The 9,924-nt window shown below is 38.2% G+C and overlaps 1 protein-coding gene across 7 annotated transcripts in view; it reads right to left on the bottom strand.

Annotated features, from left to right (window-relative positions):
- Positions 1-9,690, bottom strand: part of LOC113230726 — a 27,794-nt gene extending 18,104 nt beyond the window's left edge. For all 7 annotated transcript variants that reach the window (XM_026464790.1, XM_026464791.1, XM_026464793.1 and 4 more), the window contains exon 1: positions 9,588-9,690. The gene's annotated coding sequence lies outside the window, so the exon portion shown is untranslated. The remainder of the gene's footprint in view (positions 1-9,587) is intronic.
- Between the last annotated feature and the right edge of the window lie 234 nt (positions 9,691-9,924).

Genomic DNA, 9,924 nt, shown 5'->3' with positions numbered 1-9,924 from the left:
CACACACACACACACACACACACACACACACACACACACACACACACCCCACACACACACACACACACACACCCCACACACACACTAATAGATAAAAAAATTATGTAAGTAGTAATCATTTTTTCTATTTTTTGTTACTTAGTTAAGTTTCGTTTCAAACGTGTACCTAAGAAAAAGCGGTGCCTCCTGACACAGGCTACGCTTAAAAAGAGACTCCAGCCACTACTATTTAAGAAACCATGTTTGAAGATAAATAAAGATTATTATAATAGTTATATTTGTTGTAAATCGAGTTTTGTTCAAATTTAATATTATTACAAAAAGTTTATTACTTTCTTATCTGGACGATTCGATTTGGCTTTCTATTGAATCGATTCGCTTGAAAATCGCATTGAGATAAATCGATGCGAAAAATCGTTACATCGTACGCACTTGAACCGATCTTCATAAAAATCGAGTTGTAATGTGCAACCTTAGTAATGAGAATCCACATGGTTTGCAAGGTGGGTAATGTGTGGAGATGTCACTTTTTTGACTAATAAAGATGTTTTACATCGAAATTTGTAATAGGTATGGAATTATACCAAACTCCGTACTCGCGCTTTCCACGCACGGTTTTGGGCAGAAATATATTAAAGGGCGCTTTGGGTAAAAACCCGATTAAAATACGGGCGGGTTGATTGGGTTTTAACCCATAGCCAATCTGTGGTCACGTTACAGTTATCTACAGACTATCCAACTCTTCAACACTCACAATAGAACTATCGTCTTTGAGGTCATATTCTTTTTTCATGATTCAAGTGACGGGACGAACAAGTCGTGCGCCTGCAAAGCGACACGCCTGTCCATAACCATTGCAATGCCATTCGGTGCTTTAATTTGCAAAGATCTGAGGGGCACTCCCACTGCGCCCGTCACCCTGAGACATAAGTGATAAGTCCCATGTGCCCGTAATTTGCGAAAATTGGTCTAGAGGAGTTGTTTGCAGGTGTTTCTTTTATCGGGGTTTTTTTTATTATTTTAATTTAAGTTTACTATATGATTAAATAATGCTTCAAGTGATAGGAAAAACAAAAGATACTTCTATTTAAATGTGTAGAATAGCGTGGTTTTGTGGCCAACTACAAGCGCACGGTGAAGACACTTATGCGCGGCTTCTACTAGAAGCTTCTTCTAGTTTCTCATTACATTTTAAATAAATGATCTTAAAGCATTAAAACATTCTCAGATTGTGTTTTTAAAAACTCATAATACATAACACCACATAAAGTATTGTGACCATCGATTACCTATTCAAAACGATGCAGCTGTGCAATATAATGGTCGTATGTTTTGTTTCATTAAAAATTTTACTGTGGACATGAACTTCCTTCACATAGAATTGAAAATATACCTACGATTTGCTAAAGGAAAAACTTCATTCCACAGGGATAACGTGATCAAGCGGAACTAATAATTTTCGTGAGTTAGGTTGCACGGTCTGTTGGATAAAAAACATTACATTTTTTTCCTATCTTATCGTGAATCTGGTTTTGTTTCGCAAATTGGCTGCGATATATAGATTGTAGTCAGTGTTAGAATTAAGAGAACCTCTGTGTGCAAAATACTTAACGTTTTTTCTTGTGCTATTAATTAGATTCGACCAGTGAGTTTCGAGTACACTAGTAAATTTTAAAAATTATAGTACTATTCCAAATATTAGCATATCTGTTGGATTTTATTCATTTATTTCAAAATTATATCCACCCATGAACCGTGAGTAAATCGATAGCTCAATACAAACAAGAAATTATAACACGTCATCAAGTGTCAGGTTTAAATTGAAACTTTTTACGAATTTTGTCTACTCAGTAGAAGAAATCAGTTTTGTTTTAAGGAAATCGACTTAGTCTTGACAACCTTTGGCGAAGATAAGGTCAACGAAGGGACGAGCTAATGGAGAACATAGGTAAACTCTGTTTTCAAAATTCCGCAACATGGCGGCAACATCTATATGGTAGTTAGCCACATTAACTAAAAAACCTGACGAATTTCGCACATAAATTCCGAAAAACTTAAAAGTTGCAAGCCTGGATTGGAATCCATGACTTTCTTTTTGGTAGGCGGAAGGTCAAACCATTACGCTACCAGTATCTACATATCAAAATAAAAATCCTGGCAACTAGTTAATTCGTAGTATAGGTTAGATACGTAAAGTAAAACGAAGTTTGCAGCACGATGTAAAACAAAGGCTGTAGATACAATCGATTTTTAATGAGCTACTGATAATGATTTTTAGCCGAAAAAACGTACAGTCGAATTTTTTTTTTTTAATAACGCACACACTCAACATAGCCCCGCACTAAGGAAACCCTGAGTCGCGAGTGCCATGGACACACACATAGACAATCACAAATTACACCCAAACTCACGAGAGAAATAAATGTAAGCCATACAAACATTTCTCCCGGCCCGGGAATCGAACCTGGGACCTCTGCGTGGCAGTGCGGCGTGGTAACCGTTCGGCCACGGAGGCAGGAATTGAGGAGGTTCTCATTTTCACGGTATGTTTTTTATATATATATATACATATAATAACGCGATAACTCTTTTGTGTACCGATTTTGATGCTTCTTTTATTGTTGGAAAGAGAGTACTCAGGAGTGTCCCATTTAAATTTAAAGAAAATATTCCACCTCTAAGAGTGGCAAACTGAGTGACGACTCTGCTTTCGCGTACTTTCCGGTAACCGTTTTCAATAAAACTTAGCAAATAGATGTACTCGTAGTTCCGCGAATATTTCAGATAGTTTTTTTTTGTACCTACAAGAAAAAAAAAGAGCTAATAATTTTTACTGAGGATGTTGTTCTATTTTAAATTATTTTCCCCCTACTAACCTACCGCCTTCCAGTTCTACATAACTTAGACCTTTGCACAAACATTGAAGTTTCAAAATATTTAATACAAACCAGATCGTAAACCTTTGTATTAAAGGCAAATACATAAATAAAGTCTTTATCCAACATTACTACGTATTAAACATTACAAACAGGTAATTAAAGCAGTTTTATTTAATTTCATTAACCGCAACTGCCTCATTTTGATAACAGTATTTACAAACTGAAAACTACTGCAAAACTTAACATATTGGCAGAAATTGTAGTAGGTACAAACGAAACATGCAAGGTAGATTTAGCAAACAACACAAATTTAAATGACAAAGCCCGAAGGCCTGTGGTATGAAAATTTCGGCGTTTCCAAAAATTGTGCCGATGGAAAGCGGATGCTTACATCCTGTCCATTGTACTCCGACCGATGTCCTCGTCAAAACCGTCCGCAAATGACGTAGCATCCAAATTTTGTACAGTTATCGTTAGCATGAAATCGTCGTCTGGCTCAATTTTTAACATTCGCGCAATTATTATGTTGCGCCAAATGTCGAATGACAAATTTTACTTGACTGATGGTGAATAGGCCATATGTACTAAAAGATTTATTGGGGGCAGTAATTACCGAAGGTATTTTAGATATTGAATACGATTATTGTTGAAATGGTCATCGTAGTTCCCAAAACATACTTTTGGTGAAACAGATTTGAATACCACTTGCATTATCTTAACATTACCGCCACAGTGTTCCTCACTTTCTTATACGCTGCAGTGACGTGAACTCTACAATGTGTCGACTCATCCGAAGAACAAAGTCCGATGTGATTATACAGCGAAAAGAAGATAAATACATAAATTCCTACTAAGGCCTGTGTAAAGGTGTTTTGAGAATTTTTATATCTTATTTCGTTTCGGAAGTATAAAGTCGAACAACAGTCGATCTGACATCCACAGCGAAGAATAACGAACGAAATGTACTATGTCCTGAGAACAAGTAGTCTTGCACATAGATCTTTGTTCTACGGATGAGTCAATGTGAGAAAGAAATACACGTTTTAAAAATGTGGTACTAGAGAAAGAATGCTTGGAGAGTCGTGGATGATGTTCTGGACAAATATTTCCATACTCCAAGAACTCGCCTCTATCAACTTTTAGGGATTAAACAAATTTTTAGATACGTGTATACGACTTACGGTGAAATAATAACTCATTTGAGCGAGTTGTCGGTGTGTCGGGGTGTAGACTCTAGAATTAGTGCATCGTAATTGTAATTCCGATGGAAATGGAAATCCAAACGGGAAGAGGTGGCGTAGCTGCAGTCGTGATTCTGCTGATTGACAACGTCTTATAATGACAGCACCTAAAGACTGCGATCCATTTTCAAAGCAAAATGATAAAAAGATTAAGGAAGAATAAATATGTGTCTGTATAGTACATAGGTTCCCAAACTTTTTTGACTCTCTGCCTACTTAGGCAAGATGTCAATCACCACCGTAAAAATTAATTAATTGAAAGCCCGTATTTTTTATATTAACTTAACACAAAAACTCACAAGGAAAAAAATTACGTATTTGTAGTGTAGTTTATATAGATATCTAATTCAGGTTCATTTTTCTCAAATGTGTTAATACCAAAAAAAGAACAGTCGAGTTGAGAACCCCCTCCTTTTTTGAAATCGGTTTAAAAGAACATAACTTCAAATGCATTAAATTGCTCAACAGGCACTACGGAAAGTAAAGTGTTGGAGTAATTTATCTCTATTATTGTAATATTATTTGAAGAGATTATAAATCAAACAAAAGAAAAACGAATGCCCCATAGAAGTTCAAGTAAGTAAAAGAAGTATAGTTTGGGACATGGGGCTTGTCAACTTATGCCTCAGAGTGACGGGCGCAGTGGCGGTGCCCTCAAATCTTTGCGATTTAAATCTCTGAGTGCCACTGCAACTGTTATGGACAGGCGTGTAGCTTACCATCACGCACTACTAGTTCTTCCCGTCACTTGGTATTATAAAAAAACAAAGGTCAAGAACACGTCCGGCTTGACACTGAAGACCGATTCAGAAGATAAGCGTTAGAGGCGGATTTTGCTAACGCGCGTTTATAACTACTCGTATTTTATAAGCGTCGTGCTGTCGTGTTAACCTTACTGTAGGCGTTCACAAGCTGCGGGCGATCGGAGCGAGGACTCCGTTCGCCAGTAAGTTTGGCAGCCGCGAGGAGGACGTCGGGGCGGTATGGCCCGTTTCGTCGTGAGGAGGGGAGAGGGAGGACGTAGCTCCTCTCAGGTGCTGGGGAGGTTCCGGTGCGCTAAGTCGATCCTGGATCCCTCCTACTAGAGCACCCGAGAAGGCCACCGTGGGGTTTTAGCCGGTAGGAGTCTCTCCTCTCCGCTGCCTCCGCGGCAGAGAGGTATCCTAGGAGGATTTCCCCACGAAAAAAAAGGTGTTCATATGCTAAGCCGCGTGTAATTTAAGCAAACGCGCGTTAGCAAAACTTGCGCCAATTGCGCGTTTAACACTTGTGATCTGAACGGTTACCTATCAGTAGGCCGAAATGACATTTACCAGAAATAACGTTTGGTCGAATTTTCATAACCTCGAAAGTAATTTTGAGGGGAAAATGTTTTTTCTTTTAAACCTAACTTAACCTAACCTAGCCGAACCTAATCGTGGCTTTGCGATAAACATTCAACATATCCTGAAAGAACAACTGTTTCGTTGTAATTCGGTTTTGGGTGTAATGAAAATTCGAACAAACGTTATTTGGAAAAAAAGTTTTTTATTATTATTATTGTAAGTCAACACGAGAAAACAACAAATATATCGGTGACCTAAATCGAACACGAATAACGAACTTAACAAAGGCTGTAAGTAGACGGCTATTGTTTAGTATATTACACTAACGTTCATGTAATAACAGTTAGTTGATGCCTTGAATAAATATTGAGGGTTAAAATAGTCTCGAAAAGCTAAGTATGACGCAATGACTTGTAATAAGTATTTCCAGAATTACCTAAAAATCGTGGTTGCCATCCGCCTGGATTTGTTCTTCTGTCTGAATTTTGTCCAGATTTAGCGTTTGTCCGGATTTTTCGGTTTTGGCTAACAGTTTCCAGAATACAAAGTAAAATGTCCACCTCGCAATTCTGTCGTAACACTCGATTTACGACACAAATTTTGTTGCCCGGGCTCTCCATCTTTGCTGCCGCGTGGGAGAGACTTTCGTTTCGATTTGGTTACTATAAAGTCTGGACTTTCTTCCAAATGTCAGATTTTTTGTCTGGACTGCTAATTTCGGAATGGTAACCCTAATTAAAGACCCTCTACTTGAACATTAAGAACTAAGAAAATGTTTACACATTATGTAATTTATAAATAGGTAACTGTATACCATGTACTAAGGCTGTAGCCAATCGCGCTCTATCGTCGACCTCATCTTGATTTAATGGTCTTGATTATGATTAAGAGTTATTTATTTTGTGCTATATTTTTGTAGCGGTAAAGCTCCTTGTGAAAGAGTTCGTCCAGGGAAGTACTGCCAGATTACCTGTTTCTGCTACCAATCAGTAATGTGACCAGTACTGCGTTACAGTTTTGAAGGGTAAGGGTGCTGGTGAAATTACAGGTGCATTGGACTTGTCAACTTACGTCTCAGACCTTTGTGATGTAAAGCTCTGAGTGACACTGCAAGTATTATGGATAGGGGAGGCGCTTACCACCAGGAGCACGACTTATTCGTCCCGTCACTTGGTAACATAAAAATATCATAAATAAATCAAGAAGCGTTGCGCTTTATTTATATGGCGAACGGCTACGGAGTGGAATTCCCCGCTTGCAGACTTGTTGCCTGAACGTTATAACTTAGGCCTTTTTTAAGGCGAGAGTGAATAGGCATTATTTAGGTGTGCATGCTCCATCGTCGACTTCAACGTCAATTTCCATCAGGTGAGATGGAGGTCAAATGCGCACTTATCTTTTATAAAAACATCATTTTTTTTTTCACATTATTTTGAATATCATGTTGTTTACCGTGGTAGTTTCCATGTTGTTGTCATGATGTTTATACATTATTTTGTGAAAATACTCCAATAGAAAGATCTGCAACAAGCACATAGAGAAATATGCTGATTCGATCTGTTGCTCAGTTGGTAAGTGCGGTGGCCCAGTTGTGGCAACAGACGCTGGTTCGAGTCCACTCAAATCGAAGGATTTTTTTTCTGTGTTGTTCGATCTTTATATCAATAGTCATAAACTTGTTCGATTTTAATAATTCTTTTTCAATTTACGTATACATCCACTTTACTCGTCTTCGATATGTGAAGTGGACTGTATCTCGTACCACCAATATGTTTGAATCAGTGAAAGTCTTTTATATCCTCATATTGAAAGAGAGCAATGCGGATGTGGGGCCCATATAACAGGACTTTTCACAGTGGCCAATGACGCACAACGAAATGGTGCGAAAACTGCCTATTGAAAGGCTCGTGGCATGAAGGGATTGGTTAGGATGGGCTCGTGGGAAAAGCCAGGACCCCGCAGCGTGTTGCGACACTTTGCGACATCTATGTGTCATCAATGAAATGGGCTATTTATTAGTTTGGGATAGTCCGGCTTTGTTGTGGCATTTATTGACAAATAGTTTTATTGGTGTGGGAAAATGTTTTATTGAATTAGGTAGGACTTTGTTTCTATTATATAAGAGGTTGTTTATGACACTCCATGGGTAAAAGCTCCTTAAGGCCGCTTTTGAATTACACTTACTTATGGAGGATGGATACTTGATATGCATACGTTGTTAAAGCGCAAGAAGTAACGAATGAAAAATTATAAGTTTTGCTATATATTACGACACAAACTGACAATTTTTGAGATAATGCAAGGCATAATTTTTAACAATAAATTTTGAGTTTGTGTAATTCTATCTGTAGCTTACCACATAGGTAATGACTTACTACTGTAAATGCTACTGCGTTACGGAGGCAATAAGCAGAAATAGCTCAAAACTAGCCTTACTACCAGGCGGATCTCCCTACAGCATAAGGCCAACCACCGTTAAAACTATGACTATGACTAAATCCAGTTGCACTGTATTCAGTAGCAGTAGAGCTCCTTCTCCCTGTGAATTCGTCCAGGGAAGTTCTGCCCCTTGCGGAAATATATTTTGGGGAAATCCTTGCTTTCTACAAGACTTGTTTGTTCAAAATCTCATAATACATGACAGCAGCTTTTGTATTTTGCGTCTGTGACGTTCCTGACGTGCGGCAACTTCAGAGTGTTACGCGAGATTGAGCTCAGGTGGGCTAGTTAGTTCTCTGTTAGCAAGTCACGTTTGAAGCATTAATCCATTTTGAACCAGTAGTAATTAGTAGCCGTAGAGTTCTTTTTGTGAAAGAGTTTATCCAGGGAGGTACTGCCACGTTACCTATTTCTGCTACGAAGCAGTAATGTGAGCATTACTCCGTTTCAGTTTGAAAGGGTAAGGGTGTTGGTGAAATTACAGGCACATGGGACTAGTAGGACATAGGACTAGACTAGTCAACTTATGTCTCAGGGTGACGAGCGCAGTGGCTACCCTTAAAATCTTTGCGATTTAAGGCTCTGAGTGGCAGTGCAACTTTTATGGATAGGCGTCCCACTTACCACCAGACGTACGTCTTGGTCGTCCCGTCACTTGGTGTTATAAAAAAAATGTCTATTTTTGCACTCCCTTAAATGTGTTTTTTTGGGAATGCGTAGTTATGACTATGTACAGTTTGGTTAACATAACGTATAACATAGTTAAACAAAAACATTGTATTGTATGGAATGACGAGCATAGTAATATTATACGAAGAAGTAGCTACAGGAAGCTATTGCTCAGAAATGTCTCGCCATTTTTATTGTACACGCATGTAAAATATTATTAAATTGTTTAATTTCTTGATATCTAAAAAGAGTAATTTTCTCGTTAGATGTCTCTACCAGATTCCCGAGGCAATTTTTATTATTTGTATATTCTAGAATATTATCATCAAGTATTATTCAATATCGAGTGCAGTATCATGAAATATTAATCAATATTTCACAATAATATACCATTATTGCCACCGAAATTACATAGAGAAAACAAACATGAAAATTACCCAAATCTAACTTAGTTTTATAACGGAATCAGAGTAAATAAATCCTTGTTTATTACTAACAACAGTGTCAACTGTAAGTGCACGTGCCAACACGCAGTTGCATAATGCAGTCACACAAGGCTGCGCCGGCGCCGCCCTCGCCTCGTTTCAATTAATGATCGTCATTATAATGAACGCTGGTTATGAGGACACGGTGGCTAGCGAGGTTATTCGCATATGATTTAAAAACTGTACCCTTCCTTTAAATGCGACGTATTCGAAGCATAACTAGATTCAATGAGATTGAGTCGTTGCTTAACATGTGGTCCTTTATCATTGTATCGAAGAAATAACTTTGTTTCAAATTCGAATAAGCACTTACATACACAATTGCTTCAGATACCTACGTAGTAAAATAATCGGTGAGGTCATTCCACTAAAGCTAAAATACGTAACATTTATCGAAGTACTGGAATATTATTTCTAATTGATACAATTCTATTATGTATTCACCGTCTGTACAATTTCACCACGACAAATATTTTCATGAAAATGTCTAAATGTCTAAATGTTCGTAACTCTATTCAGCTACGCACCGAACGAAGGCAGTAAACTTACTTGGGCTTTCCTGCAAGGCGGCTTCTACGAATCGTAGCGCGTCCCGTAGCACTCACAGTCCAAAAGGCACTAACACCAAATTTTTATTTCGGTGTTTCCCAATGAAGGTTTTCTTTACACTAGTGTTTAAAAAATCGACACGCGTTCACCACCGGACAGCCAAAACTAAATTGTGTTCATTTCAACTCCATAATTCAGTTAAATCACATCATGGGGGGGACGACAATGGGAGAGCATCGATGTGAGCGAATCACACCATCGCTACGCATGGCTAATTTTCCATAGTGACCCGTGTTTGCCCAGAGCGGTTGCCGAACTAGAATTATAATACTTTATG

The sequence above is a fragment of the Hyposmocoma kahamanoa genome, unplaced genomic scaffold, assembly GCF_003589595.1.
Source record: "Hyposmocoma kahamanoa isolate Upper Pololo Valley unplaced genomic scaffold, ASM358959v1 64, whole genome shotgun sequence".
Taxonomy (NCBI): Eukaryota; Metazoa; Arthropoda; class Insecta; order Lepidoptera; family Cosmopterigidae; genus Hyposmocoma; species Hyposmocoma kahamanoa.
Note: the sequence above shows the minus strand (reverse complement) of the source record. Positions and strands in the feature narration are given on the sequence as shown.